Genomic DNA, 19504 nt, shown 5'->3' on the forward strand with positions numbered 1-19504 from the left:
TCCAAAGCGTCTTTAGGCCTTCTTGATGGTGAGTTGACTGAACCTTGGCCTCTTGGACACTCTGTCAGCCAAGGTTGCCCACTTAGCGCTTTGTTGTATGCCATTGCCACTCACCCCTTGCTATTGTATCTGGATCACGTAACTTCTCTTGGTCGTCTTCACAAGCTGAAATTACGCAATGACAATGACTTTATAGGGCAGACCTATGCTGATGATTCATTGTTCATGCCTCGCACTAATCAGAATGATGTGTGAGAGATCATGCAGGCATTGGATATTTTTTTTATAGAAGCAGGGCTTAGGGTTAACTTTGGGAAATCCAAACTGTTGCCTCTTGGTATTTGTGACTGGAATCATCTTTTGTGGCTTGGCAAAATTCGTGATCCGCATGTGGTGGTCAGACACTTGGGATATCCTATTGGCTGGCAAGTAACTAATACGGAGCAAGTTGATTGGGTCATGCAACAATTGAATGTAATTTTACACTACTGAAAACTGTCTACATGGTCGTTACATGTTCGACTTCGTATTGTCCAAAGTATCATGATGGCATATGTTCAGTTTTACTTGTCGTTGTTGCACTGGCCTCGCTCTCACCTCTCGTTGCTTATGTCAATATTGTATCCCACTTGTGGCACACTAGTTTGCATAAGAAAGGCCCCTGTCTATTAGCAATGGAGAAACTTTTCACTCCCAAGCGTTTTGGGGGGCTGAATATTTTGGACCTCCGCTGCCACGCATTGGCAAGGAAGGCTATGTTATTGCCTACTGTGGCACAATAGTCTCAACCATGAACAGTTATGGTTGTAGACCTATGTCAGCATGTTATCACTCCTGCCTTCGGTCATTGGCAGGCTTCCCTTTGGGAGATTGTGTTTGGCAAGATGGTCGGTCATATTCTTGGTTGCTCGATCACCTCTAGTTTGCTTTATGCTTGGAAAGCTGTTACGGATCATCTCTTGGCATGGCAGGCAGCAAAAAGATGGAAATTCATTGCGTTTGGAAAGCATTCTCACTTGAGTAGGGTGTTCTCTCTTTCTCTGGTTGATCGGTCGCCTCGCCAAGCTTAATTCCTCTCTGGTCGAGGCATACATACGATGAATGATGTGGTGGATTCAACTGGGAATTTGCTCACTTTCTCTCAGGCAGCAACACATTATCGACAGATTTGGAGTGTGTTGGAGCATATGCTAGCCCTTTTCCTCCCCATTCTACCATTGGCTAGTGGATGTCGTATGCAGGATTAAAATTTATGGGACGTTCCTTTTGATGCAATTTCCACCTGCATTATCTATACTTCCCTTATGCAGGACTCTTGGCTGGCTGATCACTGTAATGTGCTTTGTTCCTTACACAAATCTGATCAATGGTGGAGAATGGCTCTTACTGCAATATGGAAGTCCCACTTGCCTTTTAAGGTGTGTCTCTTTCTTTGGTGTTGTTTGTTGGGAGTTCTTCCGGTTGGCACCCTCCTTGCGGCGCGTCACATCAGCTCTTCTCGTTGTGTCAGTTCCTCGGCTGCTGCTAATGAGACTGTCAAAGGGCACCCTTCAAGCCCTTCAAAATTCCAAGATATTATGGTTATCTTGGAATTACATTACATTTTCAAAAGGGTAGCTAACGTTTTTCACCCATAGATAATCGATAAAATACCTGACAAAAACCAACCCTCACATTGGTACCCCAAATGGGGAGAGAGATTGCCCATTTAACGGACCTTTTACAGTTTTTGGATATTTTTTTCTTTTTTTCTTAAAGAGTTAAATTGTGGGCCATGCTTTAAATTTTATACATTCTATACATTTTGATAGGCAAAGGTGCCTATCAAAAATCACCCCCCCCCCCAACACACACACACAAATATATTTATTTATTTATTTATTTATTTAGATAGAGAGAGAGGATAAATTTTTAGCACCCAATGAATGAAGTGGAAATGAGAAGAGGCGAGAGAGAAAGAGAGAAAAAAGTGTTTTAAGGGTGTGGAACAACCTAAAGAGGCGTTAAAGTTACACAACAAGTCTTCAACAATTGAATATCTATTGGGGGAGAGAGAGAGAGAGAGAGAGAGAGACAGAGAGAGAGAAGAAGAAAAAGAAGAACAAAATTTTTAATCCCATAGGAACAATCCCAAATATATATATATATATATACTCGTGTAGCATCGACTTAGGGTTATCTTGCTTTGAGGAAATGCATGCAAATGAAGGGATCGTCATCCACGTTATACACACACACACACACACACACACAGACCATCACGTTGTGTATGTGTTGATGCACCTATGGGTGTTTGTGTGTGTGTGTGTGTGTGTGTGTGTGTGTGTGTGTGTGTGTGTGTGTGTGTGTGTGTGAGAGAGAGAGAGAGAGAGAGAGAGAGAGAGATCACGCTGTCTAAGTTTTTATGCACCTATGTGTGTGTTTGTGTGTGTGTGTGTGTGTGTGTGTGTGTGTGTGTGTGTGTGTGTGTGTGTGTGTGGGAGAGAGAGAGAGAGAGAGAGAGATCTTACCATCGAGCTTATAGGGCTCCGTCTCACCAAGGGCACCCTTCAAGCCGTTCAAATTTTCAAGATATTATTGTTATCTTGGAATTATATTGCATTTTCAAAAGTAAAAAATGGATAAAATATCCGTAGAAAATGGATAAAATACCCAACAAAGACCAACCCTCACATTAGCACCCCGAATGGGGAGAGAGATTGCCCATTTAGCAGACCTTTTACCAGTTTTGGGATTTTTTTCCTTTTTATTTTTAAGAGTTAAATTGTGGGACATGCTTAAAAATATATAAATTCTCTACATTTTGATAGGCAAAGGTGTCTATCAAAAATCACACACACACACACACACATCGACGACAAATTTTTAGCGTCCAATGAATGAAGTGACAAGGAAAAGGGGCGAGAGAGGAAGAGAGAAAAAATTGTTTAAGGGTGTGGGAACAATCTAAAGAGGCGCTAAAGCTACACAACAAGTCTTCAACAATTGAATATTTGGGGACGAGAGCGAGAGAGAGAGAAGAAAAAGAAGAACGAAATTTTTAATCCATTATGAACAATCCCAAAAGATATATATATATATACATACATATGTGTGTGTGTGTGTGTGTGTGTGTGTGTGTGTGTGTGTGTATATATATATATATATATATATATATATATATATGTATGTAGACACACACACACACACATGTCATCATTAGGTGACTTAAAAAAATTTCTTACAAAAAATCTAATCTAAAATGTAAAAGTAAAGGATAAAATTGAAGTAAATGAAAAGCCTTCTCACAATGTAAAGTCAAAAAAACTTTCTACTCTACACATAATAAATGTACCTATTTAAAATACACATAACAAAAAATGCAATTTTAATGGAGATTTTGTTAATTAATAAAAATCTGAATTTTGATGATTATCTTTTTAAGGGGCTTCTTTCAAAATATTTTTTTTATAGATTTGTGTAAGTTTGTAACAGAGGGTCTCCAGGTGTCACTCATTGGTTCACTTCAAGAGACCTTACAAAACATTTAATCTACAATGCAAAAGTGAAGGGTAAGATCCAAAATGAAAATCTATATCTATACTCTTTATAATGCAGCTTGAATTTTTCAAGGCCAAACAAGCCATCCACGTGTTGCCCTCTCCTTGCTTCTCCAAGAACACTGCACGAGACCTTCTCACAATAAATGCCCGACAATTTGCATAGGAAGAGACCCTATGTGCGTGCGCACGGGATCTTCCACCTACTGTTCACCTGTTGTCCGGACTCCGTGCCTGTGTGTGTGCCCGCATGTGCGCTACAGAGATTTCCTGCAATCAGCTCGACAACTGGTACAACGTAGCCTGGTTCAGTGCGCTACCTCTCATATCTGTAGGTTATGTCTGAGGAACGAGGAGCGCCAATTGCTTCTGAAGTTCTGAGCACTTGTTGAGGTTGTTGTAGTGCGACTCTCTCTCTCTCTCTCTCTCTCTCTCTCTCTCTCACACACACACACACACACACACACACACACACACACACAAAAGCTTTCACGGGACAAAAAAGCTTAGCTGATGATTATTTCAGGAGCCCTTCATCTACATCTCTATTATGCCGCCCATTACATTATCACATAAACAACTGTCACAGTAGAAGCAAGTGTTTGGACGCTGAGCCAAAGGTATGATACGAGTCGCCAAGGCTACCCCATACTCCCGAGTGCGGTGAGTACAGTTAAAATATCCTCTTAGTTGATGACCATAACTACAGAATAAGAAAATCTTATGAGGAGGTAGAAACTGGGCTAGCAGATATAGCCGATCTGAAAAACCGGGCTTTATTGAATGCTCGATGTAATAATACTTTGGTCCTAGGCCCACTGCTTCAGTAACCATCGCCAATCGGATATTGTTCTTGAAATGTTCACGACCCCAAAGGGTCACTCGTGTCACTCGGTCCTGATATGTCCACCACTTTGTTTGGGAAACAGAGGTTCCTAACTGCGGAAATAGATGAAGTTCATAACGGAGTAATGTTGCTCGACGTATAGATTCATTTGACATAAAGAGATGTGCAGTTGCTATGAAAAAAACCTGGTCATGACTGTATGCCATAATTTACTAAATACACCAAGGAAGCAAAATAGTTGAAGACTGCTAACTCTTGAAATGAAACTCTAGACTCGGGTTTTATATTTGACCAACCATCTAGAATAAACCAATTTCTGACTCCTAATTGGAAATATGAAAGTGTACCCGAAATTGATTATACTCTCACAGTGTAGATCGGGGCTTTTTTTACACTAAGTGGATTGCTAAAGCCTAAAGTAGGGCTGGGATAGCATGTGTAAATACCTACTGTGTATGTATATCCGAGGCCTGATACAACTTACTTGCTACGAGTCTAAAGACCGGGCTTTGACTATGGGAATTGATGCTATCTAATTTTACCTTGTGGTGAGGTGGACTGTCTGACTAGGCTTTACATTTAACTTAAACACTCTCTGTTCATAGTACTAATCTTTACTCTGTAGCGTGGTATTATTCACTGCATTGAGTCCTTCTTGCCTCTGTTGCACGCCACCGCTTAGGTATTGGGGTGTGGGTCTGCTGTGCCGACTATAGTATGCAGATATGGCGGATTTCGCCAGTAAGCCTCCGGATCTTGGGCTGTGAGGGATTCCGTGGTATTTGGCCTGTGCTGGCATCCTCGATTGTGGGTTAAACTTGTCCAACTCAGGTGTCGCGTCTTCTACAGAGGAGCATCAACTGGTATAAATAGGCTCATAAGGTGAGTAATCATACTCACTTAGCTGTGTGCTCTGTTATCACCTCTGTGTGTGTGTTAGTTCAAAACTGTGTGTATTTATCTACTGGATGCTGTGGCTCAACATGCCGAAAAATCGGAGAAAGCTATTGTGGAGGCATCGTCGTCTCCTAATCTACAGGTTAACAAAAATCTGTTTTTTTGATACTTGAATATATAAAAAGGAAGTCTGAGCTGGGTAAAGTGGCTGTAGCTCATTTCAGTGGAATATATTTAAATGTAGAAATTAAACAGTGTTCTAATATGTCTGCTTGTTAAAAATACCTGGTTCGGAAAATAGATTTCTTTCTTGATTAGAATCAATGGGTATTTTACTTGAGGTTTACTTGTGACAGTTGTGTCGTAAGGATCCGCTAAAAATACGGATTCTCCGAGGAATAAGTAATGGGGTAAATAATGTCTGGTCCTAAAAAAAGTGTTTTTTAACTGAGATTATATCCTATGGTAAGAAAAACGGCCTGGTTTCGAACTTTGGTTGATAAATGACTGTACTAATTGCTATATGGCATGGTGACTAAATGGAATTTAGTAGCTCTATGAGTTTTTTTTTTACTTCTCAAAAGAAAAGTGAGCAGTGAAGAAGTGGATACTTCTGGGCTTAGGTGGATACATCAGGGCTGAAAATAGCCGGAACTTCTTTAAAAAAATTAAACCTATAAACAAATGAACTGGAACGTTTGGTTTACTTGGTAAGTTGGAATACAAAACTAATTATAGTACACTTTGTATTGTAACAGATCCTGGACTATTTTTTTAAGACCAGATGTCTATTTTACTGATTCAACAAAATGTGGTTTCAGAAATTACTAAATTCTTCAAATGTGTAGCCATGGCAGCATATACCGGATTATGGTAGATAACCGATTTCAAACTTACTTGAATTTTTTTTCTCAAGCTGATAAGATATATCGGGCAAGGTGTAATACTACAGTTCTATGGTACTTTGGGTTGAGGACAGACCCCAGACAGATTTGGGTTATAGCTAGGGTACTTATTTCTTCGGCTAAAGAGGTCACTGTATACTGTTTTCGGAAAGTGTTGCCCTGTCTTCTTATATCTATAGGTAGTTGTGGCATCACATAACCTAGTGTGGAAGTAAATATTGTTTTTTGCAGATTGACTAGACCTTTTTTACCGGATTACATCACCTACTAGAAAGATTGATCTTTTTTGCAGATGCCTATTTTACTAAATTGGCAAATACGTGTTTTGAAGTCACCTAATACTGGCTTCGGATATGTTACCTTACCCTTTGGTATTTTGTAGAAAATGAGATGCATCACAGACTGTATATGGTAGTGAAAATCTAGTGTCAAATTGATTTGGTCTTTTTACATCACATACTAGGATGTTTTAGTGAAAAGTTTCAGTTAGATGATCACTAAATCAGCATATGTCTAAATTCTGTTGGCCATGGTTGGTTTGAACCTCGGCTATTCAATTAATTATGCTGGCCTTCATCAACTCGCTTCTTAGTATCACTCAAGTAGATAGGATCTGGTCTTTTCCTACAATCTCTAAGTATATATATACAACTAAAAGCTTCTAATATATTGAAAAAAGTGCTCGATACTATGAGGAAAGTTCCCTTTTTTTTCCTTTAGCTGGTCCGGGCTGTTGCTCATATGTTATTTCTGCCTCGGACTAGGGCTGAGCCGGCTTGAGTTTTTGAGTCATCGATAGTGTTATGGTAAGAAATACAGTGTATAGCTGACTTGTACTACATTTTGTCAGACATGACACAATAACATAGTTTTTTCTAGATGAAAGGAAGTGTAACTTATTTTTTTTGGTGGAGCTCGGGTTTGTAAATTGGTAAATTCTTAGTATTTCAGCTTGTTTACTAAAGGATTTTTTTGGAGTAGGTTCTGTTCAAAAAGATGTTTCTTTAGGCTTCATATTATAAGGAAGAGATGGTCCGTAACAAACTAAGATCTGGCTAGAGATTTCTTGAGCCCACCATTATAGAGGAAATTTTTCTCCAAAGAAGAGGTTAATAGAAGTAAATATGTATATTCAAGAATTAACCAGATATAAGGGCTGCTCTATGTGGTTTTCACTCTCCTTTTTTCAAAATTGGCAAAAAATCCGAGAATTCTTTTTTATAAAAAAAACATAATACAAGTTAAGAACTTTATGTTTTTTTTATGGTGACATGGATAACAACTGGGATGCCCAGCATCACCTGCGTACAGTCACGTGCTAACGAACTGTTTTCTTATGGCTATGGGTGCAGGTGAGGGCTACCTTCCTTGATTAAAACGTTATGTTCTTAACAAATGGTGGATCTCTTATTGTGATGCAAAATTTCCTAGACTTTGGGTTTGCGGATTCTTGAGCTATATTCTGTTATCTTCACTACCTTGTACAAAATTTATTTTCAACTGCAAATAGATTATTGTACAAATCCATTGTACTTTTCTAGAATTGTTGGTCTGTGAACAGTTAGTGTTCGTTTGCGTATATATATATAGATTTAGAACTGCTACACACACACACACAGAGAACTTTGAAGTAGCGCCTATCCTATGAATGTTGTAGTGCAACTCTCTCTCTCTCTCTCTCTCTCTCTCTCTCTCTCTCTCTCTCTCTCTCTCTCTCTCTCTCTCTCTCACACACACACACACACACACACACACACACACACACACACACACACACACACACAAAGTTTGTAGGATTGCAGTTAACCGTCCAGGTGTGTGTGTGTGTGTGTGTGTGTGTGTGTGTGTGTGTGTGTGTGTGTGTGTGCGCGCGCAACTGCAAAAGGAGAATCGTAGTTCATTCTATACTAAGAAAGCGTCGACAAGGTCCTCGATCTGCTGAGTGGGTGCGTGTGTGAGCGCCTAAGAAACAACATAGTGTGTTGCAGAATAGTAAGTCGAGTGCTTGCTAGAGAGAGAGAGAGAGAGAGAGAGAGAGAGAGAGAGAGAGAGAGAGAGAGAGAGAGAGAGAGAGAGAGAGGTGGGGAGGGACTCCTTGCCATTCCGACGAAGACAAGGTGAAGGCAATAGGCAAGCGACTAGCAAAGGCAAGCGGCAAGTGTGGGAGGCGAAATGAACACCAACCCTCAAGTTAGACTTTAAGGTTTTCCCTATGCATTATTTATCTTTGCGTTTCATGTTTGCAATTGCTCTAAACCAGTCTTTTTGCCGTTGAAAAGGGAAAATTACCAAAACATTCCTCTGATTTGCGAAAATTCCCAAAATGCCCCTCAAATTTCCAAAATTCCCAAAATACGTGAGAGTGAATTTCTCCAAAAAATAGAAAATTAGTAGCTTTTCACAGGAAGACTAATTGTCTATCATACAAGATGCTAAAACTAGAATTTGAGTCATAATTGCCTTCTTCTAGGAGGTAATTCGTGCCTTTTCATTTCTTAAGGTCAAAATGAAAAGTCATAATTGCCTTCTTCTGCGAGGTAATCTGTGCCTTTTCATTTCTTATGGTGTTCTTAAGGTCAAAATGAAGAGGGAAAATTACCAAAACACCCCTCTGATTTGCTGAAATTTCGAAAATGCCACTCAAATTTCCAAATTTCCCAAAATACCCTTGGTTGTGAGAGTGAATTCCTCCCAAAGTTAGAAAATTTGTAGCTTTTCATAGGAAGACTATTGTCTATCATACAAGATGCTAAAACTAGAATTTACATCATAATTGCCTTCTTTTGCGAGGTAATTTGTGCCAAATTACATGCTAAGCACTCAAAAACGGATCTCAATTGTCAAAAAGGAACTAAGACTAGGATGAAGGTCGAGTGCTTGTGTGTGTGTGAGAGAGAGAGAGAGGTGGGGAGGGACTTTGCGAGCGGCAAAGACAACCGGCAAGGGGGAGTGGCAAAGACGAGCCGTGGTGGGAGGTGAAGGCAATTGGCAAGCAACTAGTGAAGGCAAGCAGCAAGCGATGGAGGCGGGAGTGAGCGGATTTAGGGTGACGAACAACAACCCTCAAGTTAGATTTTAAGGCTTTCCCAATGCATTTATCTTTGCATTTTGTGTTTGCGATTGCTCTAAACCGGTCTTTTTGCCATTGCATTTTCCTTTGGGTTTTTTGCATGCAATCACATTATGGTGTTCTTAAGGTCAACATGAAAAGGGGAAATTACCAAAACACCCCTCTAATTTGTGTAAATTCCCAAAATGCCCCTCAAATTTTTGAAATTCCCAAAATACCCCCGGTTGTGAGAGTGAATTTCTCCAAAAATTAGAAAATATGTAGCTTTTCATAGGAAGAATAATTGTCTATCATACAAGATGCTAAAACTAGAATTTGAGTCATAATTGCCTTCTTCTGCGAGGTAATTAGTGCCAAATTACATGCTAAGCACTCAAAAACAGATCTCAATTGTCAAAAAGGAATTAAGACTAGGAAATCTTGAAGAAAATTTCCAAAATACCCCCAATATTTTGTCATAAATTCTCAAGTTAGATTTTAAGATTTTCCCGATGCATTTATCTTTATGTTTTGTGTTTACGATTGCTCTAACCGGTCTTTTTGCCATTGCATTTTCCTTTGGGTTTCGTGCGTGCGATCACCTTATGGTGTTCTTAAGGTCAACATGAAAAGGGAAAATTACCAAAACACCCCTCTAATTTGTGGAAATTCCCAAAATGCCCCTCAAATTTCCAAAATACTCCTGGTTGTGAGAGTGAATTTCTCCAAAAATTAGAAAATATGTAGCTTTTCATAGGAAGACTAATTGTCTATCATACAAGATGCTAAAACTAGAATTTGAGTCATAATTGCCTTCTTCTGCAAGGTAATTAGTGCCAAATTACATGCTAAGCATTCAAAAACGGATCTCAATTGTCAAAAAGGAATCAAGACTAGGAAATCTTGAAGAAAATTTTCAAAATACCCCCAATATTTTGTCATAAATTCTCAAGTTAGATTTTAAGGTTTTCGCGATGCATTTATCTTTGCGTTTCATGTTTGCGATTGCTCTTAACTGGTCTTTTTGCCATTGCATTCTCCTTTGGGTTTCGTGTGTGTGATCAACTTATGGTGTTCTTACGGTCAACATGAAAAGGCAAAATTACCAAAACACCCCTCTAATTTGTGGAAATTCCCAAAATGCCCCTCAAATTTCCAAAATTCCCAAAATACCCCTGGTTGTGAGAGTGAATTTCTCCAAAAATTAGAAAATTTATAGCTTTTCATAGCAAGACTAATTGTCTATCATACAAGACGATAAAATTAGTATTTGAGTCATAGTTGCCTTCTTCTGCAAGGTAATTTGTGCCAAATTACATGCTAAGCACTCAAAAACGGATCTCAATTGTCAAAAAGGAATTAAGACTAGGGAAAATTTCCAAAACACCACCAATATTTTGTCATAAATTCTCATGTTAGATTTTAAGGTTTTCCCGATGCATTTATCTTTGCATTTCGTGTTTGCAATTGCTCTCAACTGGTGTTTTTGCCCTTGCATCTTCCTTTGGGTTTCGTGCGTGCGATCACCTTATGGTGTTCTTAAGGTCAACATGAAAAGGGAAAATTACCAAAACACCCCTCTAATTTGTGGAACTTCCCAAAATGCCCCTCAAATTTCCAAAATTCCCAAAATACCCCTGGTTGTGAGAGTGAATTTCTTCGAAAATTAGAAAATTTGTAGCTTTTCATAGGAAGACTAATTGTGCTATCATACAAGATGCTAAAACTAGAATTTGAGTCATAATTGCCTTCTTCTGCGAGGTAATTTGTGCCAAATTACATGCTAAGACTCAAAAACGGATCTCAATTGTCAAAAAGAAATTAAGGCCAGGAAATCTTGAAGAAAATTTCCAAAATATCCCCAATATTTTGTCATAAACTCCCAAAATGTGCTTCAAATTTTCCAAAATATCCCTGGTTGAGAGAGTAAATTTCTCCATCAATTTTTTTTTTATAGCTTTTCATAAGAAGACTGTTTGTCTATCATACAAGATGCTAAAACTAGAATTTGAGTTGGTTATGTACTCTTTGAAGATTCATTACTTTTAAACATAAAACCCTTCTTATGCGAGGTAATTTGTGCCAAAGTACATGCTAAGCACTTAAAAACGGATCTCAATTGTCAAAAAGGATTTAAGATAGGAAATCTCAAAGAGAATTACCAAAATAGATACAAGGGTATTTTTGAAATTTGAGGGGTATTTTGGGAATTTCCACAAATTAGAGAGGTATTTTGGTAATTTTCCCAAATTAAAATTTGTTAAGCGGGAATACACTAAACCAATCTTCTAGGGTGACAATGTTTTTTTCCAAAGCATTGATGATGAAGGACACAATGAATTAGGGCAACCCTCTGCTTTATTTGGAGATTTTTACATTAAAGAGTTTCATGTGTGCTATCACCTTATGGTGTTCTCAAGGTGAAAATTAAAATCTCAAGGTAAATATTAAAATTTGTTAAACACGATTACACTAAACCGATCTTTTAGAGCAACAATGCTTTTTACCAAAGCACTGATGATAAAGGACATGATCAATCAGGGCAACCCTTTGCTATGTTTGGAGATTAATTTTACATTAAATTCCTTTGAGTTTCATGCATTATATCACCTTGGGGTGGCAATTTAGAGATAAAATTCAAGATTCGTAGGTGGGATTGTACTAAGATTAGTATGCTTTCGTCCAAAATAGGGGTGCTTTGAGTTTTATGGGTGCTATCACTTTTTGTGGGTGCTATCGCCTTGAGGTAGAATCTTAGAGGTGGATCTCGAAATTCATAGGTGGGAAATTCCACAAATTAGAGGGGTATTTTGGTATGTATGTAGCCATGATAAACGCATTTTGTAGCACGAGAGAGAGAGAGAGAGAGAGAGAGAGAGAGAGAGAGAGAGAGAGAGAGAGATAAAAGAGGCCAAATGTAACCTCATCTCAACATCCCATACTATAAAAAGCATTCTGTTTTTCAGAACAAAAACCACACGGCACATGCAATTCCTAGCATTGTGAAGCATAGATAGATAGAGACAGAGGGGGGGGGGGGGGGGGGGGGGGGGGGGGGGGGGGGGGGTATATATCATATATATGTATATGTATATATATATATATATACACACACACACACACATACATATATATATATATATATATGTATATATACATATACTATATATGTGTGTGTGTGTGTGTGTATTTATATGTATAGAGAGAGAGAGAGAGAGAGAGAGAGAGAGAGAGAGAGAGAGAGAGAGAGAGAGGGCGGTCAAGAAAATTTGTGCCAAAAACTAACCCCAACATTTGCTATTTCAAAGGAAACCCAAGTGATTCCCCGTACTACAATGGAAAACATAGAGCTCCTTACCTCATTTAGGTTGTTCTGAGAAATATTGCATGAGACAAGTAAGACCCCTTGAAACTCTTGCTCCTAGCATAGCAGTAAAAAATGGAGAGGGAGCTGGGAGAGCCAATCTATTGCAACGGGGCAAGAAACTCTGCCAAACTTTAAGATTCCTCTTCTTCTTCATGCGGGTAGCCATGATAAGCACATTTTGTAGCACCATAGGAAGACCCATGCGAGGGCAGGTTTTGGAATGTCATACGAGCAATGCTCATAGACTTGTTGATGAGTCTTGATACCTAAGCGTACTATTTCAATGTGAGTTGGGAGAACCAACCTACAACATTTGGAGAAGGAATTGGAAAAGCCAACCTACCACATTGGGTGAGAAAACCAACAAAACCACTCTTACCACGCTTGGACGGTTCAAACTTTCTCTCCTTCTTCATGCAAGCACTAATGAAAAACCTGTTCTTCACATCTTAGAGAGAACCAATGATAGGAGATGCTAAATAACCTTCAAGAAATCTCACAAGAGTCTTCAACTCCAATAGTGCCATTTCATATTTAATTATCCTATGACATCTATTAAATTTAATATATCTTACTGATAGAAGAAGTGGGAGGATGCATGAAAGGAAAGGTTTGTTAAAGCTATAGAAAGGATCTATCAAACAAGCCTTGAGTTCATGTGCACTTTGTATTCCTTCCTTGGGGTATACTACTCCAATTGATATTGTGATGTGTTGAGGGTATTATACGCTTGCATTCGGAAGTTAGTATAGATGAGAAACTTCCCTACCTTAAGTACACTACTTTAATCAATACTATGATGTATTGAGGGTATTTCATACTTGCATTTGGTAGTAACTAAAATGATAAAACTTATGCACTCATTATGAACTTAGTGTTTTCTCTGTTGCTTGACAGAAGCATTTATGAGGACAAGGGACACATGCCTTTGTCTTCCTGAATCTCCAAGACATTCCTCTCATGTGTGTGCACGCCAAAAGGTTGCACAAAATAATCGACACCAACTCGCTATATAGTGTACGGTATACTTGCCAAGTGATGCCTTGCCATGCTCTACAAATGACCATGGTCATGGTAGAAGTCCCTAAATGTGGAGGGTTCTATCACGGTGATGTTACTATTCCACAAGTCCCTTTGCAAACTATCATGCAAGACAAGGACGAAGACAACACACTCTTTCATGTTTGGATGCGACAAGAAGATATCGTCCACAACGGCCAAGGCAACGCACCTCCAACGTAAGAGAGAAGAACCATCAACATGACAGACACTTTTACCCTCTCATAGATGCTCAAAATGAGGAACAGGTCCCGTATGTTCATGGCACATCACTTGGAGGAATTGCTTGCATTCTACATGCCTAGCCCTATATACGAGGTGTTCACCCTTCCGTGCTACCATTGACACATGTCTCATTGCCTACAGATCATACATGAACCATGTCCTCCTTCTGCGAGTTTTGTGGTGCACGTCTTTGGCCGTGTGAAATGAAGAAGGAAGATACACCATCAATGGGAAAATATTGTTGCAAAGGTGAGAAAGTATCCCTCTTTCCTCTTGTAAGACCGCAAGATGTATTGGAGAAGCTACTCAATAATGATGATGCTTTGAGTAGGTCTTCAGAAGAGACATCAGGAGTTACAATAGTGTGATGGCATTTGCATCTCTTGGAGCTACCATTGATGAGACATCGATGGGTAGGTCTGGTGCATATTGCTTTCGTGTACATGGCAGTGTATACCATCAAATTGGTTCTTTGCTACCACATGAAGCAGGGGAGCCAAAATTTGTACAAATATATTTATTTGATATTGAGCATGAGGTTTGGAATCGTATGAGTGCCTTGAATGGTTTGAATTTCTCCACTCTTGAAGCATTATCAATGATGATGCGATCATGTAATCCGTATGTGAATGCCTTCTACAATGTTGGTAGAATGTTACGTGACATTCCTGGTGTGGAGATCAAAATGACAATTTGTGAGAATAGAAATACTTCCAGGCAGTACTTGATACCTATCGGCAATGAGGTTGCTACGATTATGCCAGCTCAAGGGGATGTACAAACAGCTGGCCATCGAGACATTGTGATACATTGTCAAAATGGAAGGCTGCAAAGGATTTCAAATCTACACAGGTCGTACATGCCACTATTGTACGTTCTTCTCTTTCCATGGGGAGAATATGGATGGCATATCAAACTTCGTTATGCTAATCTGCATGGACCTTTGGATGCCTTGGTTGGTCGACAATGTGTCACTCAAAGAGAGTACTATGCATATCGGCTACACGTTCGTACTGATACGGAGACATGCTTGCTTCCTGGGGGTCGTTTACTTCAACAATTTATGGTTGATGCATATTGTGCCTTTGAGGAATGTCGTCTTGCATGGGTTCGTACAAATCAGTAGTCGTTGAGGGCAAAATTGTATGCAGGCTTGGTTGACATGGTGTATTTTTCTGGGAGTGATGTTGTACTTGGACGGTCTGTAGGTCAAAGAATTTCTTACCCTCATCTTTTATAGGCGGCCCTCGGCACATGTACCAATTGTATCAAGATGCAATGGCAATTGTGTGTGCAAAGGGAAAGCCATACCTATTTATCACATTCACATGTAACCCTAAATGGACAAAAATAAATGAGGCATTACTTCTAGGATAGGTTTCCTCTTATTGACCAGACATAACCACCAGGGTTTTCTTCTTGAAACACTCAAGCATGATGAAATATATCTTAAAGAAAGATGTTTTTGGGAAAGTGGTGGCTTACATGTCTGTCGTGGAGTTCCAAAAGATAAGCTTGCCAGATTCTCATACATTATTGATTCTAGATCCTCGATGTAAGCCTCAATCAACATTTGACTATGACAAGATGGTTTGTGCAGAGCTACCAGATAAAAATCAATTTCCAATGCTGCATGATATCATTGTTAGTTGTAACATTCATGGACCATGTAATGGGCTCAATAGTTCATCTCCTTGCATGGTTGATGGCCAGTGTATTAGAAAATATCCATGTTCATTTTGTGAGCAAACAAGCATGAATAATAATGGCTACCCTATTTATGTACGATGAAACAATGGCTTCACCGCCAAGGTTAGGGGTTCTACTATTGATAACCGATGGTTTGTGCCATATAATCTAATTTTGTCAGCACTATTTAATGCGCATATCAATGTTGAGGTATGCTCTACAATTTCAATCGTCAAGTATGTCTATAAGTAAATCTACAAGGGGCATGATAGGGCAAATGTAAGATTCCATACATCGGTACGTGATGCAGAAAGGGAGAACATTGATGAGTTAGACATGTACACAGATGGCCGCTATGTATCTACATCTAAGGCTTGCTGGAGAATTTTTGAAAATCCTTTGCACAATGACGCACCAGTTGTTCAGACATTGAGCGTGCATGTTCCGATTGGTCAAATGTTGACTTTTTGAGATAATGATAGACTTAATGATGTTTTGGAAAGGGACAATGCAGAGAAGACCACTTTGACAGAGTGGTTCACATGCAACTTGGAGAATCCTAATGCAAATGATAGTTTGTACATTGATTTTTCTCAAAAGTGGGTGTGGAATTCGAGTTCCAAAAAATGGGCAAAGAGACGTCGTAGGGATACTATTGGGCGGATGTATTTTGTGTAGCCCTTTGCATGTGAACGATATTATGTTTGTTTGCTTTTGACTATTTGTAAAGGATGTAAATAATTTGAGGATGTGCGCTCCGCAAATGGTGTATTGTTTCCAACATTCAAGGCAGCATGCATTGCAAGGGGTACCTTGGAAGATGCTGGGGAATGGTTCGGATGCATGAAGGAAGCTTGCAATACATATACAGGCTTGCAATTGAGACATTTGTTTATGACCATTCTATTGTTTTGTGAACCATCCTCCCCTCATCTCTTATGGGAAAGATTTCGATGTTTTTTTGTCTGAGGACTATCAACACATGTTGGAGATGAGATATGAGTCGTTAGATGGATGTATACAAGTTGGAGATGAGATATGAGTCGTTACATGGATGTATACAAGTTGCTGAAGGATATGCGTTGAGAGATTTGCATAACATTCTTGGTACTTTTGGACGACGTTTAACTGAATTTCCTGGAATTCCAATGCCTAATGTGCGCTTTGTGACACATGATGAAAATAGCTTGCTTTTCCAAGAGGAATGCCTTGACACAATGCAAGAGCTATCCGTGTCACGTGAAATGGAGCAAATTCCGAATGAAGATCAAAGGATTGCTTTTGAGGCAATTTTACATGGATTGACTATTGATGGTGGGGCTATTTTTTTCCTAGATGGTCCTGCAGGGAAGACTGGGAAAACTTATTTGTATAATTTTTGGTTATCATGCACGTGTGCATGGAGAAGGAGAAGTTGCATTGGCCACAACATCTTCTGGTATTTCAGCATTGCTATTGCGAAATGGATGCACTACACATTCTAGATTCAAGAAACCCTTGGACCTTGATAGTTGCAGCACATGCAGTATCCCTGTTCAGGGTCAACTTGCTAAATTGCTTAGAATGTGCAAGTTGATTGTGTGGGATGAGACTCCTATGATGCATCAAGCTTTGGACAGGTCTTTGCAAGATATCATGTGCTCAAGAAATCCATTTGGTGGAAAAGTGTTGCTTCTTGGGGGAGATTTTGCACAAATCTTATCGGTGGTGTTCCAGGGAGCGCGTGTTGACATTGTTGATGATACACTTTGTCGATCGCACTTGATCCTTAGATTGGCACATAACATCCATGTGGTAGGTGGTGATGTTGCAAATTCCTCTTAGAGAGAATGGCTTATGGATGTAAGAAATGGGACTTTGAAAATCCGTGATGAACAAATGATAGAAATCCCCCATCACATGGTGCTTCTTCATCTTCATTGGATGTATTAATAGCTTGCATCTATTCAAAAATTTCTAAAGATGTGGTCTATGCAGAATACTTCAAAGAGCAGGTCATCTTTGCTCCGAAAAACTTTGAAGTTGATATTCTCAATGCTAAGTCCCTGTACACAATGAAAGGTAATGTTGTGCAATACTTTAGTGCTGACTCTGTGGTGGAAAACTCGATGCAACATCCTTTCTTATACTCTGTGGAGTTTTTAAATAGTCTCACCTTGGGTGGTGGATTTCCAACACATTGCTTGGAGTTGAAGATGAACGCCCCAATCATTCTACTACGGAACATTGATCCAAATCGAGGTCTATGTAATGGGACACGCTTAGTGTGCAAGGCATTTCATGCAAGAGTTTTGGAGGCAGAAGTTATTACAGGTACACGGGTTGGCACTCAGGTTTTCATCCCTTGAATATGTTTTGTGCATTCTAGTACAAAGTTGCCATTTGTTCTTAGACGGAGACAGTTTCCAATTAGATTGGCTTTTTGTATGACAATATATAAGTCACATGGCCAAAGCTTTTCCAGGTTGGGCCTATACCTGGTGATACCGGTCTTCACTCATGGACAATTGTATGTTGCATTGTCACGTGCATGTTCAGCCGCCGCTAAAGTGAAGATTCTCCTGCGTGACGTTGATGTAAACGAGACAACTGCACTAATAACAAACATTGTGTACCATGAGATATTAAACAATGCCATATGAAGGTTCCAATTATTCTTTCTATATGACGATAAATAAGTCACAGGGCCAAATCATTACCATGTTGGGCCTATACCTGGTGACAGCTGTCTTCACTCATGGACAATTGTATGTTGCATTGTCATGTGCACGTTCAATTGTTGGAGTGAAAATTCTCCTACATGACATTGATGTAATTTACAAAACTATTGCACTAACAATAAACATTATGTACCACGAGATATTAACCAATGCCATATGAAGGCTACAATCCTTCTCATCATTGTCTTCTTCTTTGTATATGTTTCAAATCATAAAATATTTCATGAATTGATTTTCTACATCTCTCCATAACATTGTCTATTTTTTGGTTTCCATTTGGTTATATAGATCATGGACCAATTTTCTTACATCTCCGAGGTGTCCTTTCTATTAAATGTAGAAGATCATCCACATCTTGGTATGTTTTTGTCCACCATTAAGACGTTATGACTTATTGTGTTATCTTTGGGACCATGATTTTTTCCCATTATTTTAAGCAGAGCCACATTTTTTGTGTGCACCTTTGCTGCATGAAAAATTTGTTAGGACCATCCGCAAGCACTACAAGACCACGTGTATGTGCTTGAAATCAGGAATTCACTTGGCATAAAGTAAGACTCATGGTTTTTTTGTTTCCTTATGTGTTACGGACCTTAGGAAGTGCATCTATCAACATTTTTACATTGCGTATTTTGGCATACTCCTCCGACATTGAGTATAGTGTCTACTCAGTAAGGAAGGAGTGTGTGTCTTCCCAAGATGAAGATGATGCTCAGTGGTTTGCTAGATATGAAGGATACTCTATTCCCAATGATTGGGAGTACCTCCAGAGTTCTAGGTTTGCTGTGTTCATCTACTAGATCTACTTGCCTAAACAATTTGCATGTTTGGCAGTACCATACATAGCTGCAATAACTGGTATGTGTAAATTGTTGTGTTTGGAGCTTTGATTGTAAAGAAATGGAGAAACTCCAAGAAGATTGCCAATTACATGATGAAGCAAGCTACATTGATGTTGCCTCTTGGATCATTTGTGGCACAATAGTGTCCTTGATTGTGTTTGTTTCTATGACAAACGTATCAACAACTTTGCCATGTTTGTGATCCATTTTAGGCAATGTTCTTTGACGATCTGGATACATTTCTAAATGTCTTGGTGTTTATTATAACTTTGTAATTCTATACAGTAGAGTATCCACTTGTAATTTGAGTTTGAGGGATCCAAGATATTAGGTTCCTATCTTAGAGATCTTTGTTTAAGCACAAC

The sequence above is a fragment of the Adiantum capillus-veneris genome, chromosome 3 (genome assembly GCF_014529385.1).
Source record: "Adiantum capillus-veneris isolate H3 chromosome 3, ASM1452938v2, whole genome shotgun sequence".
NCBI classification, from domain to species: domain Eukaryota; kingdom Viridiplantae; phylum Streptophyta; class Polypodiopsida; order Polypodiales; family Pteridaceae; genus Adiantum; species Adiantum capillus-veneris.